This window comes from Cygnus atratus, chromosome 3, assembly GCF_013377495.2.
Source record: "Cygnus atratus isolate AKBS03 ecotype Queensland, Australia chromosome 3, CAtr_DNAZoo_HiC_assembly, whole genome shotgun sequence".
Lineage (NCBI taxonomy): Eukaryota > Metazoa > Chordata > Aves > Anseriformes > Anatidae > Cygnus > Cygnus atratus.
The window spans coordinates 85,844,929-85,860,705 of NC_066364.1; positions in this window are offsets into that span (position 1 = coordinate 85,844,929).

Sequence of the window (15,777 nt, forward strand, 5' to 3'; positions counted from 1 at the left end):
ATAAATATGCCTTATTGGTCTGTCAGCATTGGTAAGCAGATTCATAGATTTCTAAGGCTAGAAGGGAGTGTTATGATCACCCAGTTGTTTCACATTTCTCTGTGTGTAGGTAAAGGAACATTTGAGCAAGACTGGAACAGGACAGCATTAGAGGAAACAGATATTCTCGTTCCTCATAAAGACAGTATTGAACAGAAATGTCAGGTTAGGACCTTGTTTTTCTGACACAACAAGAGACAATTATCAGCCCTTCTGTCTCAGTTTACAATATCCACTCAACTGCTACCCATTTTTCTATGCTGAGGTAGTAGCTTTTGTGTTTAAAACTGAGCTGCTCCTGAGTTTCAGCAACAGATTTTGTGTTCCTGAAATCTATGAAGTTCACTAACAAATGTCCTTGCTTCTTCATTCCCATCGACTATTCAAAGTACAATCACAGAAAAACAGCCTTCCAATAGTCTGCAGATCATTAACTTAGTGAGTTTCTCCAAGGTGCAAGCCATGTCCTAGCAACAAGAGCTACATGATGGCTACTGGATGGTTAAGAGACTCCCTAGGAGTCTTGACATTTAGGATTATACTAACTACTTTATAAGACAGACATCACTGGTGAGCATACGCAAGCATAGCATGAACAAGGAGCCTGTGCAAATACAACCACAGCACGATTGAAGTTGTGCACTGCCAAAGGACTGGTGGGGGGAGCTGCAGCCCTTTTGACTGTCTTCTTCACTCTGCCCAGAAGTCCTTGTCTCCACAGCTGTGACAGATGCTGTGAAACACATTCTGTCCAGGAAGCAGGGAAGTCATAGCAGCAGAACATCTCTCCCTCCCTCTTCCTTTGGGACAGAGTGGGATGAAGGAAAAGAGCATGGGAACTGTACCAGTTGGATGTACAACTTCCAACAAGTACCACTTCTTAGGAGGCTCTGTAACAGATTAGACAGATCCATCCGTCCAACCATCTCAAATAACCTGGTCTTTAGGAAAACATTTACAGATATTTTCAGGAACACTGTTGGTACCTAAATTCATATACGTATACTCACACAGCTGCACTTCACTTCCAAGATCACATTTATAATTTCTGTAGAATCCCAAACTGGCAGGAGAATTTAGTCCATCAACAACAAACTCCAGTATTTTATTAACACTATATTTAAAATAAATCATGTCTGAACTTTGGTACATCACTTTACCATGTGTCCCAGACAACAGAGAAGAAACCAAGCCTGCCTCACCAGACAAGAGTGAAGGACCATTGCTTGTAGGCAAAGGGTTAAAAGTATTTGGGTGTACCTGAGCTAGGATAAATGCAGGGAAACATCTGAACCAATAGGCACCATCTTTCAGCCTCTTTCATGGAACACCAGAAATGACTCCTACCTGTAGGAAAGTAAAGTCTAATGAACACTCGCAATATACTGATAAAACTTCAATTCACTTAAATTAAAGTACCTGACTATAAAAAGTAATTTATTACATGCTATAAAAGAGAAAAGGCAATTACCGACAAAGAATTCAAGAAAATGCTATTATATACAGGATGAAAATTGCTATACTGTAACTAAGATAAACTCTCATTTATCTATTTATCTAAAGAAGTTCTGATCTAGGATGGCTACCTTGGAAAACCATTGTGCTCTGTACAGTTTTTGAGTAAATAAAATGGAATTTACATCCCAGAAAACAGAGGATAGAATGTTATCAGCAGAAATACTTTATTTTTTCCTTGGGAATAGTTTTTTTTTTTTTCCAAATTAAAACCTGTTCCTGCAAACATTAGCTTTCCTGCCCAAAGTAAATTTACTGATGTTTAAATATTTCTAATTTGTGTTTGGTCTTAAGTAGTCCAAGAGCCAAGCTACAGGTCTTTGGTCTGAAGAGCAGACAATAAATAATCTGAGCAAAATATTTTTTGATATTTGGGTGGTTATCAAAAAACTTTATTTGGACTCTATTTTATTCATGGAAGTCATTGGATATCACAAATGATACTATGTCTGATTTCTCTCTCCTGGAAACCTTTTAACCTTCAGACCGTGAAGTAGAAAACAGTGAATTACATTCTGTCCCTCTGACCTTTAGGTTAAGCCAAGTCTGTTCTGCAGTTTCATCAATGAAGCAGCCACATTTATATTGTCCTAAGCACTCTCCCTCTCCTTCTAAAAGGCTGCTAAGCAATGAAACTTCATCATGGTATTAAATATATATATGTGTGTGTGTGTTTCTAAAAGGCAAATCTAAAGAAACAATACCAGTTTCAAATGCATATTCTTACTGCACTTGGCAGACCTGATCTAATGCCTATTGATGCCAATAGGGATGGTGTTCACATCTTTTAACTTTAGACATTTAAAATGGAGTTATCTACACCTCAGCCAAATCTTTGTCTTTACAGTCAATGGAAATACATAGGTCCTTAAGGGTGTGTCTTATCTGACCAGTTTCTGACTTTTACATGAGGATGGAATAAATCACAGTCCTGGAGCTTCTCTTTCTTTCCATTGATTATAAAATGATCATAGCATGATTCACATAAATGCTATATGTATATCTAAAGTTAAGTGAGAGGAACTAGAGCCTCTGGCTCCTAAAAGGATTTTTTTTTTTTAATTATTTTTTTTGTCTTCTTGCAAAGTTGCATCATGGTGTGAATGTGAATGAACACCCAGTTTCTTACTGAGAAACACTGAGTGCCCCAGTGTGCATCTCCTGGCTCATGCAGATCTCTCGAAATTGATAGCAAGGTGTGTACCTACATTAATTAAAATGCATTATATGTGAGCTCCAAGGCGTAGTGCACTAAGTCAAGAAATACCAGTAGTCTCATTTTACATAGGGGAAGACAGTCCAATGCAAGTCTCAGGTGTGCCACACACGAGCTCCTCATCCAGGACCTGTTGCAACGTTTGGGGAAATCTTGAGCAGCTGCAGAGTTGCGACGTAACCCTATGCCAAAGGGAAGCCCCACTTTTTCCTACCCCCGGGCCACCAGTGACAGATCTGGGTTTTCACTGTTTGCTCAAGATGTTCTCAAAAGTTTGTCTAGCAGATGAGGATCAATGGGCAACAGGTAGGATGACTGGCAAGCACAGGGCTGAGAAGAGTACAAGTACCAGCTCTCGCTCCAGTGCCTGATTGTTTCATGGCCTTGCTCCAAACACTGCAAGTGTATAAAACTGATTCCAGTGTAAATCTTCAGGGATGTCTCTGTTCTGTATAACTAGCTTTCACCACCCCTGCATTTTCTACGTGCGGCATTTCAGATGCAATTCTAGGTTTTCAGCAACGTATCTAATGTAGTTCAGAGACTAGGCACTGTGAGAGATGGGTAAAAACATTCTCTGTTTGTTCCAACTCTGCTCCTGTTGAAGGCAACTGAAACACCATATTAAATTAATAGTGAACAGAGTTAATCCTCTTCGGTTTTATTCTGTGAACTGCTGGGAGACAATAAATATAAATTTAACACTGTAATATGAGGCACCCCTTCTCATACTTAATATTATAAAAGTTAATTTGGTTTTATACCAATGATGTGATTTCTTATTTTAATTATTGAAAATTACTTATTGTTAAACCTGAGAGGGAAAGATTCTAAGTCAAAGTCGGGAGTCATGCTTGAGTGAAAACCCAGAAAAACCAACAAGATTTGGCTGAACATATACCTTCTATAAAGGAAAAGTAGGCTTGTTTTATCACAGAAGTCTGTAGCATTCTGTAGGTAGCAAAAGGTAACAAAAATGATTTAAAAAAAAAAATGGAAATAAGACAAGCAGAAAAAGAACTTGAATTTCCAGTGGTGTACTTTCAAGCGCTTGCATAAATACTTAATGCTTCCAGCTCTGCACTCTCAAGAATCCATAAACAAGATAACTGGTTTCTTTATGAAAGAAAAATGTGGGTCTAAAAGACTATATAATGAGATGCAGCTTCCTTTGCAAAAATTGCTAAAACCCTAATTGCTAACACAGTGTCTGCCCTAAAGGAAGGTACATATTTAAATGCATTAATTATAATGTGTTGACTGGATTATCTAAGAAAAGGATTGTTTTTTTCCTTCAGAAGATGCTAATCAGGTGCTATGGCAGATTTGTTTGAGAGTGCAAGTCCCAAGCTTTTACACTTTAATTCAAAACAAATTATGAGCAGAAAATTTCAGTCTCTTATTTTTATATTTTTCTTGTTATTATGTTTCCCCTTGTGCTCCCCAGTCTACTCCAGAGATGAACTTTCCATTTTTTCTAAGTCTTGTTTGGAGATTTTACGCACAAAATCCAACTTAAGTAAACACACCGACAAACTTTGCATTAATTATCTTTGTGATGGTAGGATTCTCAATTAAGTACTCAAGTACACTAATGAACATGAACAGGGTTAAATTTTAACAGTGAGAGTATGAATGCTTTTCCTTCTTATTCTTGGGAAAATAAACTCTTGACCTTAAGCTTCATATATGTACTTGCAGTGTAAGGTGGGCTGCTCTGAGCTGTAAGGTTTGATTTATGTGAACATAAAGGTTTCATTGCTGTAGGTAAACAATAGTTCCAGTAAACTGTTTGCAATTTTTCCCTATTTTTTCATTAAAAAAAAAAAAGAAAGAAAAAAGAAAAATAAAGAAAAAGAAGAAAAACAGAAATGACATAGACCAATCCAAACACAATGACTAAAATAAACTGAGAATATATTCTGAGACTTCTGATCCAGAGCATGGGAGCAGTCCTCCAGTCACAGCTGGCACGTGGAGCCAGATCAGAAGGAAGTCTGGGTAGCTGGGTCACCAATGCATGACTTCCAGGAATAAGATAGGGATCAAATGAATTCATTCAGCCCATTACATTTTATCAGGACTGTATTCTGCTTTGGCTTCATTTTAAATCAATATTCCCCAACTTCTACCTCAGACCTGCTCTGAATTCTGCACCAAACTACAGCAGCCAAGAGCAAGCAGGAATAATGCAGAAGTCCACTGAATAGCAATGTTAATTTTTACTGATTGTGTTAATTATCTGAAAGGTGTGCTTAAGCTCATTCAATACCTTCCACAGCTTTCCACTCTCCATGAAACTTGGCCTTGAGAAGACAAATGTACCTTGGGGCCCATGGGGAAGACAGAGGAAGAGCAGGGTAGCTGGAATACAGGATTGGGCACTTACCTCACATGGGGACAACAGGACAGACAGGCAGCCTAGGGCTCATAACTCCATGCTTGAAGGTGGAAGACCCTGCTGACTCGAAGGGATTTACCATACAAATGGAAGTTTGCCTCCATCTTTTTGCTGCTCCACATTTTTTCATTTCACTCCCTTTTCTACATTCCTGACAGGGAGCAAGTATCTCACTGATATGGCTGAGTTTAAAGCATGGGAAACGTGGGTGATGATGGGGTTTTGCACCCTTTCTATTTATACAGATCAGGTCAGTGTTTTGGCCTGTTGCCTTTCACCTCTTCTGGAATATAAACGTCACCCTAAGGTCTCCTTCATTGATGATCCCAAGGCAGGTAGTTACCTTCAGGTGTAATTGCAATGATGTGGTTTCTGATAAACCCTATTACAGGGGATTGAAGTGAAGTAGAAACAAGCTGGGTCTCTCAGACTGTTAAGACAGTCTATTGAACTGCAGTGCACACAGAAATGGGCCTTCTTACTGTACACCTCTGATTCTGGGGTAGACTTTCAGTCCTGTTTGGGGGGGGGAGGGGGGCGGGGAAGAGGGTTGAAAGTTCTATGCTCATAACAATGAGCAAATTTAGCTGAGGAAAAGGATGGAAGATTGCTGATTATTGTCAATTAAATTCAAGGTGCTGAGTACTCAACAAAAAGACCACACAAATCAAACCAGCAACAGCCTGGTATTTTGGGGTGTGTTTTGCTGCTGTTGTTGTTTCTCTAAGGTTGTTTGGGTTTGTTTGTGTTTGGGATTTTTTTTTCAAATCCTAAACTGAGATTTTCCTTCTGGAAATTAAAAACAAATTCCTGAGCTAATGTGATATTGAGTCACCGCAAAACAATACGTTCTCTCTACTTCTAGGGCACATTTTGTGTTCAGAATAAACAGTAACTAAAATAAAAATACTTTTATGCTGTTCAGAAGAGGACTTTGTTAGGCAGCCAAGAATTTTCCCTCATTATTTCAGGCTGTCATTGAGCCTGACTTTCATAATAATAATATTTTTATTATTTTGCATTAATAGGAAACATGAGCCAACACTAGCCAGATATATCTGAGATGAGTGATTGCAGCTCCCAGTATTGCACACACAGTTCACAGAGGCATGGATGCCCTTGTCTTGCTCAGCACAGAGCACACTGGTAATGCCTGAACAGAAAACCCACAACCAGTCCATGGTGATGGTTTGGCAGGAGAGCCCATCCCAGAAACAAATGCTGGGGCACTATAAAGGGAGCCCAAAGGGAAAGGGGCAGGGTTAGGAACATGGGGCACCCAGAAGATGTCCCAGCTGCCAACATCCCTTGAGAGGTTTTGCTCATTACTGTAGTGATTTCCTTATTTCTCACTGCTGAATGTGTCATGCTTTTGGGATGTGTTTTTGTACAGCATGCACAACCAGACCCCCATGTCTTCAGCATGCACTAACCTTATAACTTTCAATCTCTCATCATCTGCTAGGAAGTCCCCACCTGTAGCTGGATGTTTGTTGCTCTGAAGGTTACTGTCCTTCCACTTTAATTCCACTCTGTTTTCGTTTGGCCATTATTTCAGCACCTGCTTACAGAAATATAATTTATGCCATTGCTTCTTGTAACAAGTTGAGGGACCTGGCAGAAGATTCCTATTTGGTCTTCCTTTGGTCACTTGTTCTATCTGATAAGAAGTTCATGACACCTTCCTGTCTCAGATATCTATTTTCTACATGCTTCAGAACAAAGCATCCCTTTAATTATTTCAGTAAGTCTCTGAGAACTGAGAGCAGAGTTCAAATTTTCTGCATTTTATTTTTATTTTACTTAAACGACGGATATACACACTCGGTGACTGTTTCCTTCCTTCAAGAACAAGTGTTTTTTTTGCCTCTGATCTGACAACACCATGCTGCATGCATCATGACTGGGTTCATATTCCTTCCACCTACGTCACTACGTCTATTGCCACCCACCCCCTGCAGTCAACTTTATTAGATTTTATATAAAGCATGCCTTTATTTTGCTTGATAAGACAAAGATTTTTAAGAACAGTTTGCCCAGCTTTTAAACCATTTCTAAAAGTTGTATTTAATACAAAGCAAACAGCAGTCACCACTGTATCTGTTAAACAATCATTTTAGTAGGAGAAAATCTAGAGAAATCATGCCCTTACTTGCAAAACAAAATAGCCCACCCATCCACAATCTCTTTTCCAAAGCATCCCTCCATGGTAGAGGCTCACAGCACTATTAGCAAAAGAAAACCAATGCCTAACCATAAACTCCGTTCCCTCTCCAAGACAAAGGTAGGAGCTCTTCGAAAGCAGTTATGATGACAGGCATTCAAGCTCTCACCATTCCTACAGTATGGGGACAGCAATTGGCACTGTTTGTCTCTTTGTAACACTTGTCTTGCCCTCTGAAAACAGGCTGAAGGCTGTGTGTCTGGCATCTGGTGATGCTTCCACAAAGCAAGTCACTCTCCCTAAAACTACTCCCTCTCATACCACCTACAAATTCTGTCCATCTCACCCAGTGAAATTAATTAAGTTCAATCATTTTTTTTTCTTAAAAAAGGTTATCAAGAAATGTCAATTGCCCCACTGAAAGAGGGAAATCCAATCTCAACTACATGAAATAATTATTAACTTTTGGTACGGTTAATATATTGTGGTTGCCTGACTTCTAATCTTTTCTCAAGAGTAAATAGTTCATATAGCAAGAGCCAACAAATTCTTGGGATATTTCTACAGTAAATACGAGATCCTGAGCTGACACAGATGTCCTGCTACCTAGCCAGAAAATGTGACTGCCCTGGCTACTGCAGTGCTATGCCAGTGAAGGAATCTGCCTCTTTATCTAGTTCTTTGAGGATATTTTGAGGCCAAAAATTAGCCCCATCTGAAAGAACAGGCTGTATTCAACCTAAAAGTGGCAAAAAAAGCAGTCCTTCCAGTGTAGATTATCTACAGTAAACAAACATTTTGCCTTCTGACTGAGTCCCCTATGCTCCGTACGGTATTATCCACCCAAATGGCATTACCAAAATAGCTCTTCCAGTACCGTCGGATTAGTTTTCTAGGATATGTAAAAAGGTATAGATTTATTTTCAATTCAGTTTCAAGGTACAAGAACTTTATTTTTAAAGATTCTATTAAACAACATGAAGCAAAAAGAGGGATCTTTGTCACAAAGAACACAACCTGGCACAAACATTATGGTCCAAACCAGTGGATCTGAAATCTAATACTTTAGTTCTGGTTAACACAACCTGTCTTGAACTTCATCTGCCCATGCTCGTTCACACACAAAGCAAATAACTCAGATTCTTGTAGTAGTCCTTTCCCTGAAACAATTATAGATAAAGGATGCATTATCTTCATTTTATTTATTTGGTAACCTGTGGGAATCCTAAGACTACCACCAGTGGTCACTGCTTGTTTCATATGGGTACTTGGGTATGAACTTAAGACAACTTCAGCATTAACAGTAGTCCTACACAGAGATTATGAATTAATTACAATTTCCTTATGTTTTAAAGCCCAGTCTTTTTTAGTTGGTTTGGATACCCTTGCCCATTAACTGCCTGAAAAGACACAATGATTAGGAAGAATGTGCCCTTCTTAATCAGATGTTTCTATAATAGTGAGATTATTCTGTAATTCTCACCACAGAGAAAATAAGGCACTTAACTGTGTCAGTATAATATGTTTTCTCAAACGAATATACTGACCTAAAATATGTACATGACCTTGATTTTTTCTGTAGAGGGTTTGATAGTCAAAGACCAGATAAGTCGTAGGGTTTTTTATTTGAAAAATATAGTTTTCAGCATTATATTTATGTTCTCTTCAAAGCTATATTCAGATAACATCTTCTTGCATTTATTTAATAAGAAAATCCCACTCCATCTCCTCCTTATCTTCACATTCTTTGTCAGGCTTTGTGGCTGGAGTACACCTTCTTGCTGGAGACTGATTCACAGCATGCACAGTGTGCATGTGGTCTGATTTCTGCTCCCCCATCATGCATCACTCTGCATGAAGAAAGCAGTGACTGGAGGGACGTCCACTTATCAGGCATTGGCAGGAGCTGACAGTGGCAATGACAGAAAACCTAACAGCCCAGAAAGCTCCTAAATACCAAAGTGCAAGAGAAGAAAGGAATCAAACTAAAACAAACTTGCAGACAGTGGAAGAGCAAAGACTGCTTTTAAAGGTATACAAGTACTTTAGTTCTATCGGCATTAAAATGTTGCAGGAGGGCTATGTGTTTGTAAATATAGAAAACATTAACTGATAAATTGGCTCTATTCAGTGTTCAAAAACAGAATTCCAAAGTTTTGCAAACTCATAAAATCAGCTATTATTATGTATTGGAAAATACTGCCTTTATGTATTTCTTTGTATCACTGTGTAGTACGACTTTCTTTCAGGTATATGTAGTGACTCACAAATTATTCCAATTCATATTAAAAATGTTATCTTGAAAGTTCCACTCTCAGCCATGTTTTAAAAGAATATGCAAATATACCTATCTGCATTATCCTGAATTGTGAGGGGCTGGCCCTCTATTCTGCCACTTGGTTAAAGTAAACTGAACAATGGCTTCTAAAAAGAATTAATTTAAATTTTCTGCTGAAAATGGAGGTGTTTGATATTAGTGGAGTGGCATGCAGAGCTCTTTAGAACAGAGTGAGAATTAAGACTACTCTCATAATGTTTCCCTGCAGGGACAGACAAGACATTGCCTAGCTCCAGACTTTTTTTCTGCTTTCCTGATGCATCAAGGTGTAAAGCAGCAAACCAGAGCACACCAGAGCAATAACACAAGTGGTCATCATACTTAGAGTATCCACTTTTGTGCATGGTTGGCCACCTCTATTACTATTTTTGTTTATAATCTGCCCTCCTGTTTATCATCCCCTACTAAACCAACATGAAAGAAAACCCCTTGACTACCTCTACATTTTTCTTTTAAATAAGTCCGTGCTCACCTTCAACCCCTAACTCACCCAGCACCCAAACTATCGGGCAGTCCTTGCTTGGGGTTGAGCTTTGGGCACCCTGGAGCTCTGCGAGCTCCTGGAGCTCAAGGCACACAGTTGCCTTGAAAGTAGTAAGTAGAGTAGTCCTCTTCATCACTTCTTCTTGGCTTTTTCAGATCTAAATTGATAGCCAACTCTGTGGTTGGATTTGCACTGTGCAGCACCATATGGGTAATTTCAGCTAGACATTTCAGCCTGTTCTGCTCAGCCAAGGGGCACCACAAAGTGCACTACAAAAAGGGCACTACAGTAGATAAAGGCAAGTGAGGTGAAAACAGCTGAGAGCCTTGCAGAGTGGGCACCGAGAGCACAAAGTGTGGAGCCTGCTCTTCACCTGGCTCTGCTCGGTCAAAAGGCCATCCTGTGGGGTGCAAACCTTTGGGAATTCTTTACCTTGAGCTGCTCCTACCTAGGGATACTACAGTCGCTCTTCAAGGGAGTCCACCCCAAGGAGCCAAGGAACTCCAGGGCAAGATTTATCCTGCCATGAACAGGGATAAAGCAGCACATCTTGCAGCCTTTTCATTTATTATTTTGTCTGTTAAGGATTTGTATTAAATCCTTATGCAGCATCAGCTATGTAGGACTTCACCGTAGCATCTGCTATTAAATCTTCCTTGATATGTGGGGAGGGACAACTAAACTCCGAATGGATTTTAAAGCATTTTGTTTAGCTGAGAGTGGTTTAGTGTGGTTATAATGTATTCATCTCATATGCTGAGCTGTAGGTCTGACTGACAAACTAAACAGTTACAGAAAAATCATTTTTCAGTAATTCTTAAATTCTTACAAGCAAAAAATAAAATAAAATAAAATTCAGCAGTGGTCCAGCTGTGAAATCTTTTTCACCTAACAAAGCTTAATACCTCTAAAATATGTAGTGAACATTAATGCAGATAGACATTAATGTAGATAAACAAAATATATATATATATATATTTCATTATTTGCACTTGTCCATGCTTGGTATTAGCATAACATAGAGTGAATGAGAACAGACGGTCAATTTGTTTTATACATAAATACTATTGGAAAATATAGCTGCATTACCAACAATGCTCAGTTTATTATTCTAAATGGATTTTGTAAATTGTGTTCCTTAATATACTACCACAATTTTTATAAATTGGTCTATTAGCACAATTTATGGAAATAGTGTCATGCAGATTGTTAGTAAATTGAGTCTGTTTTTCTCTTTTATTCCCATTCTTCTCTGCCAGTGCACAATCAAGCTGAAATGCAAGGGCTGGATTCTTCTCTCAGCTGCACCAATAGTTTCTGGATTAATCCACTGGACTCATTTTTAGGAAAGAGAATTTGGATCCTGATTTTCCATGCTGTAAATCCCACGAAATAAAACCTTCTTCAAAATGTTTCTGCAGCTGAGCTGACATTAGTTTACCAATTACTAACAGGATGCACAAATATTTCTTCTTTTCTCTTACCATGGTATTAGACTAGCCCTAAACTCTAAGTTTCATTTAAAATAATATGGTTAAATTTTCCATGCAATTATTGTCATTTGTCCAAGGTTTGAGCAAATTATCAACGTTACGTATGCATACAATGTTATTTATCAAAAATATGCCTAAGAAATTAGCAAAGTATGTAGAAAAGCCAAAGACAATTAACAAAAATGTGGAAATTATCCTTACTCCAGGCTGATTTCCAAATTCCCCATCAGACACAGACCTGTTTGAGCCTCCTTTCATTTTACTTTCTCATCTATCATAAACATTATGAACCACATTTTTGAAGAAATGCCTTCCAGAGGATACAGCATAGCTCTGCAAACAACTTAATCCCAAAAATTTGGAAAATGCAAGGCTAGGTCTTGAGTGTGTTTGAAGAGCAAAAGGAATCCCACAGGCTCTTCAATAAGTTTTGTGTGAAACCTTTAATATTTCCAGTCTTGGGATGATATCCCTGAATCTCCCAAGAAAATTGCAAATTGCTTTAATGTTTGGAGGATCTGAGGAATAAGGATCATGTATAAATTGAGGGGAAAAGAAAAAGAACAAAAGTGGCCCAGAGGTGGCAGGAGATGATACTGTGTCTCCAGTCTCCCAGGGCTCACAGAGGTAGCCACAGAATTGACAGCAGGGAGAATAAAGAAGATTTTTGCTCCTACCCTACCTTCTGATCTTGTCAGAAAGGTTAATAGAGGTCCTGTAGATGGGAAGTGTAGGGGAGCAGGGGGTTATGTGAGAAGATGGCATGGAGATGCTGCTGAAAGCCCACCGTCCAACAAGCAGCAGGGCAGAGGGAAGCAAGAATCAGCTAACGGGTGAGAGGAGAGACAAGGGAGACAGGCACAAATACAGAAGAATACGTTAGACCCAGTAAGGCATGGCAAAAATACATCTGAGTGCTGATGAGAAGGAAGATATGCTGGAGATAGGTTTAAGGAAGAGCAACAATTTTAGGGCAGGACAAGGTAAGGCAGAAAAGTAAGGTAACTCACTGGTGTAATGCAGGCTGTGGTTTTGCCATCAAGACTACAGAGATTTTGGCAGGTTTCTGCTATCCTGAGAGGTTAAATGGGCCCGTACTGAGCCAGAAGGCTTTGAGGTGAGAGTATTAGTTGTGCTGCAAACTGGCTGCCATTTCACCAGCCCACGCTGCCTGCATTTTATCCCTCCTTGCTCTCCAGAGATGAGGACTACTTTTTAAAATACATTTGTGTATTGCTTAATATTGAACTTAAATTCAGCCTTAGTCTTACTTTAATGAATGTAATAAGATGAAGTTGTTTCATCTGATGGAGAACACCAGTAAGACAACTGGGACCCTGACTCAGAGAAATTTTCTCTTATAATTATAACAGCAATTTGTAGATTCATTTGTTTCTCTAATATTAATAAAAGCTTAGCCAAAACAGGAAAATACACTCTGATCAGGATCCATACATTTTTAAATAAAATAAATAAAAGTATGTAAAGCAAAAAAAAAAATCCAAGGAATTGAAATTCAAGATGACAGCTTGTTTTATGTTTTTTGTTTTGTTTTGTTATTCACATTTTGTACAGATTTTCAACATTGTACCATTTAAAGAACTTTTATATGGGATTCATAACACAATTAAAGGAGGATTCCAGAGGAATATATAAATGAGGAAGTTTTAAGAAAGCATGTGACAAGGGTCAATCAAGCAACAGATAATTAGTATGTCATGTCATTATATTACAAATGAACCGAAGTCACACAGTAAAATATTTATTATTTTGAATTTCTTTTAAGTTTGAGTTGTTTTTCTTCCTCAGACTTATGATGATGTAAAAATGTTGCAAGACAGACTCTTAAGAACCTGGGGTTTGCATCTGTTTGTTTTTTTCATTATTAATGTTTTCCATCTAGTTCCTAACCAGCTTTTTGTGCTTGGGGCCAGTTTAGCTTCCATTTTGCTGCAACCTCCTGGTTTGTAGCCCCTGACAAGTGAAAAAACAGCTTCATGCTTTTTCATTCATCTTCCAATTTTAGCCAAAAGCATCAGCCAGAATACCAGTGGGTCATCAGGTAGCTCTTTTTCTATTTACTTTTTTCTTCCTAACTTTCTTTTTTTCTATTTTAGACAGCTATGTTACTGCAGCCAAGAATGCCATGAATAACATCATCATGTCTGTGTAAATGAATGTACAATTGAATACAGGTTTCCACAAACCATCCATGTAAATTAATTTAGATGTACATCAACTCACATACATGCAAGGATCTAATGATGAGCAAGCAACAAGGTGCTTGAAGAAGTAGGCTAGGTTGCATTTAAAAGATGCATGTGCCCTAACTCAAATCACTGTTACATTTTCAGGGCATGTAACTTGCCTGGTGACATTTCTCTTGCCCTCTGCACAATAGGTAGAACAGTGATCAAGAAATATATGGCAGGTTTTTAACATGAGCAACTATAGAGGCATAATTAGAAGCTCTGGAGACTTGAAGAAAGGAAGCTTCCATTGTAACATGCAGCTTGCACCTGCAAGCATTTTTTTATGTTCTTGTTAAAATAAAAAGCAGCATAAACAGGTCAAGGACTCCTGATCACTGGTACTCCTTCAGTTTCATTGCCATTGATGGAAAAACAGTTTAAAATATTTTCTCAGTCCTCAAATTCTTCAAATAACTGGCATGAACAGGTTATTTTACAGACACCTAGAAATGATGAAAAATCCTGTAAAATGCACTTTCCATACAGAATACTTAAAAAAAAAAAAAAAAGAAAGCCTGGTGATGGAGATAACAGGAAAAATTAACCTCATTAATGTGTAAGTGGCAGTTTTCTTGTTGATTTCAAATATGTGCTTGAGGTTCATGAGCTGCCTATTGCTGAGCAAGACACATATAAGGCATGAGCTGAAGTTTTTCCTGAACTGGGACTTATAAGTTTATTGCATAGCCATACCTGGGAAGAACCAATTCTCTCTTCATTGGATTGGAACTTTTACCACTGAACTTTATCTGCTGAGCACCAGTTAAGAAGGGAAGAAGGAAAGAAAAGGGAAGAAAAAAAAAAAAGAGTAAGTTGTACTTAAGGTTAAGGTACAGAGGAAAGAAGAAAATACATTGCATTGTGGCAAAAAAAAAAAAAGGCATCTACGAGAGATGGACACAGGACAGGCAAGCCAAAGACAATGAAAACAGCAGGCATGGCATGGGAGAAACCCTGATGCTCGCTCCCTTGGAACGGGTCACACTTCAGCTGAAACACAAGTCCCTGGGAGCACAGATTTTCCCATTCCTTCTTCACTTACCTGCTTACCTTGGGAGCACACTTGAGATGGGGCTTCATCTGCTCCAGGCTTTTGTTACAGCTGAGAATTTTAAGCTGCTGAAATATGTCTGCATTTCAGGTGCTTGTTTTGTTCTGGGGAATTTGGAAATGTTATTGCGGCCAGCACTTACTTTTTTACCCCTTCAGCATGTAGATTAGAGCTCCTTTGAGCTCTGCTTTGGCAAGTACTCCTTAATTTAAATAATCCAAATAACTATGTGATTTTCAATCAAAAATCCCGGTTTTCTCACTCTTTTTGCCATTTCTGGTTCTTTTTTTCCCTTTCATTGTTCTGCAGGTCTGTCCCATTGCTCCCAAACAAGCATAGTAATATGACAGGAAATGTTCCTTTTTTAAAAAAGGGCAGGGATATGAGGAGGTAAAAAAAATAAGCTCAGTAAATATTCCAGAACAACAGAAAAAATAATCAAGGGACAGGGTGAGGCAAGTACAATCTTTTTTCCTTCTGGTGTGGTTCATACACATCCTATTTTTGCTCATTTCCAGAGTGGTCTTTGTAACCTTTTAACCTTGTAAAGGAGACTTCTTCTTTGCCTCTGTTAGCTTTTTATACTCACCCTTAGTAATTCGACCTAGTTTCCACTTTCTGTGCACATCCTTCTTGCGCTGGAGTCAGCAAGGAGGTCGTGATTCAGCTGGTGGGTCTCCCGCTACCTTTCCTTGCACAGGGATGGTTTGCAGCTGTGCTCTTCGTGCTGTTCCTGCAAGTAACTGCCAACTCGCCTCAATTCCTTTTCCCCAGATTTGCTTCCTGAGGGACCTCAGCAAGCGGCCTCCAGCGTGGCTGAATCC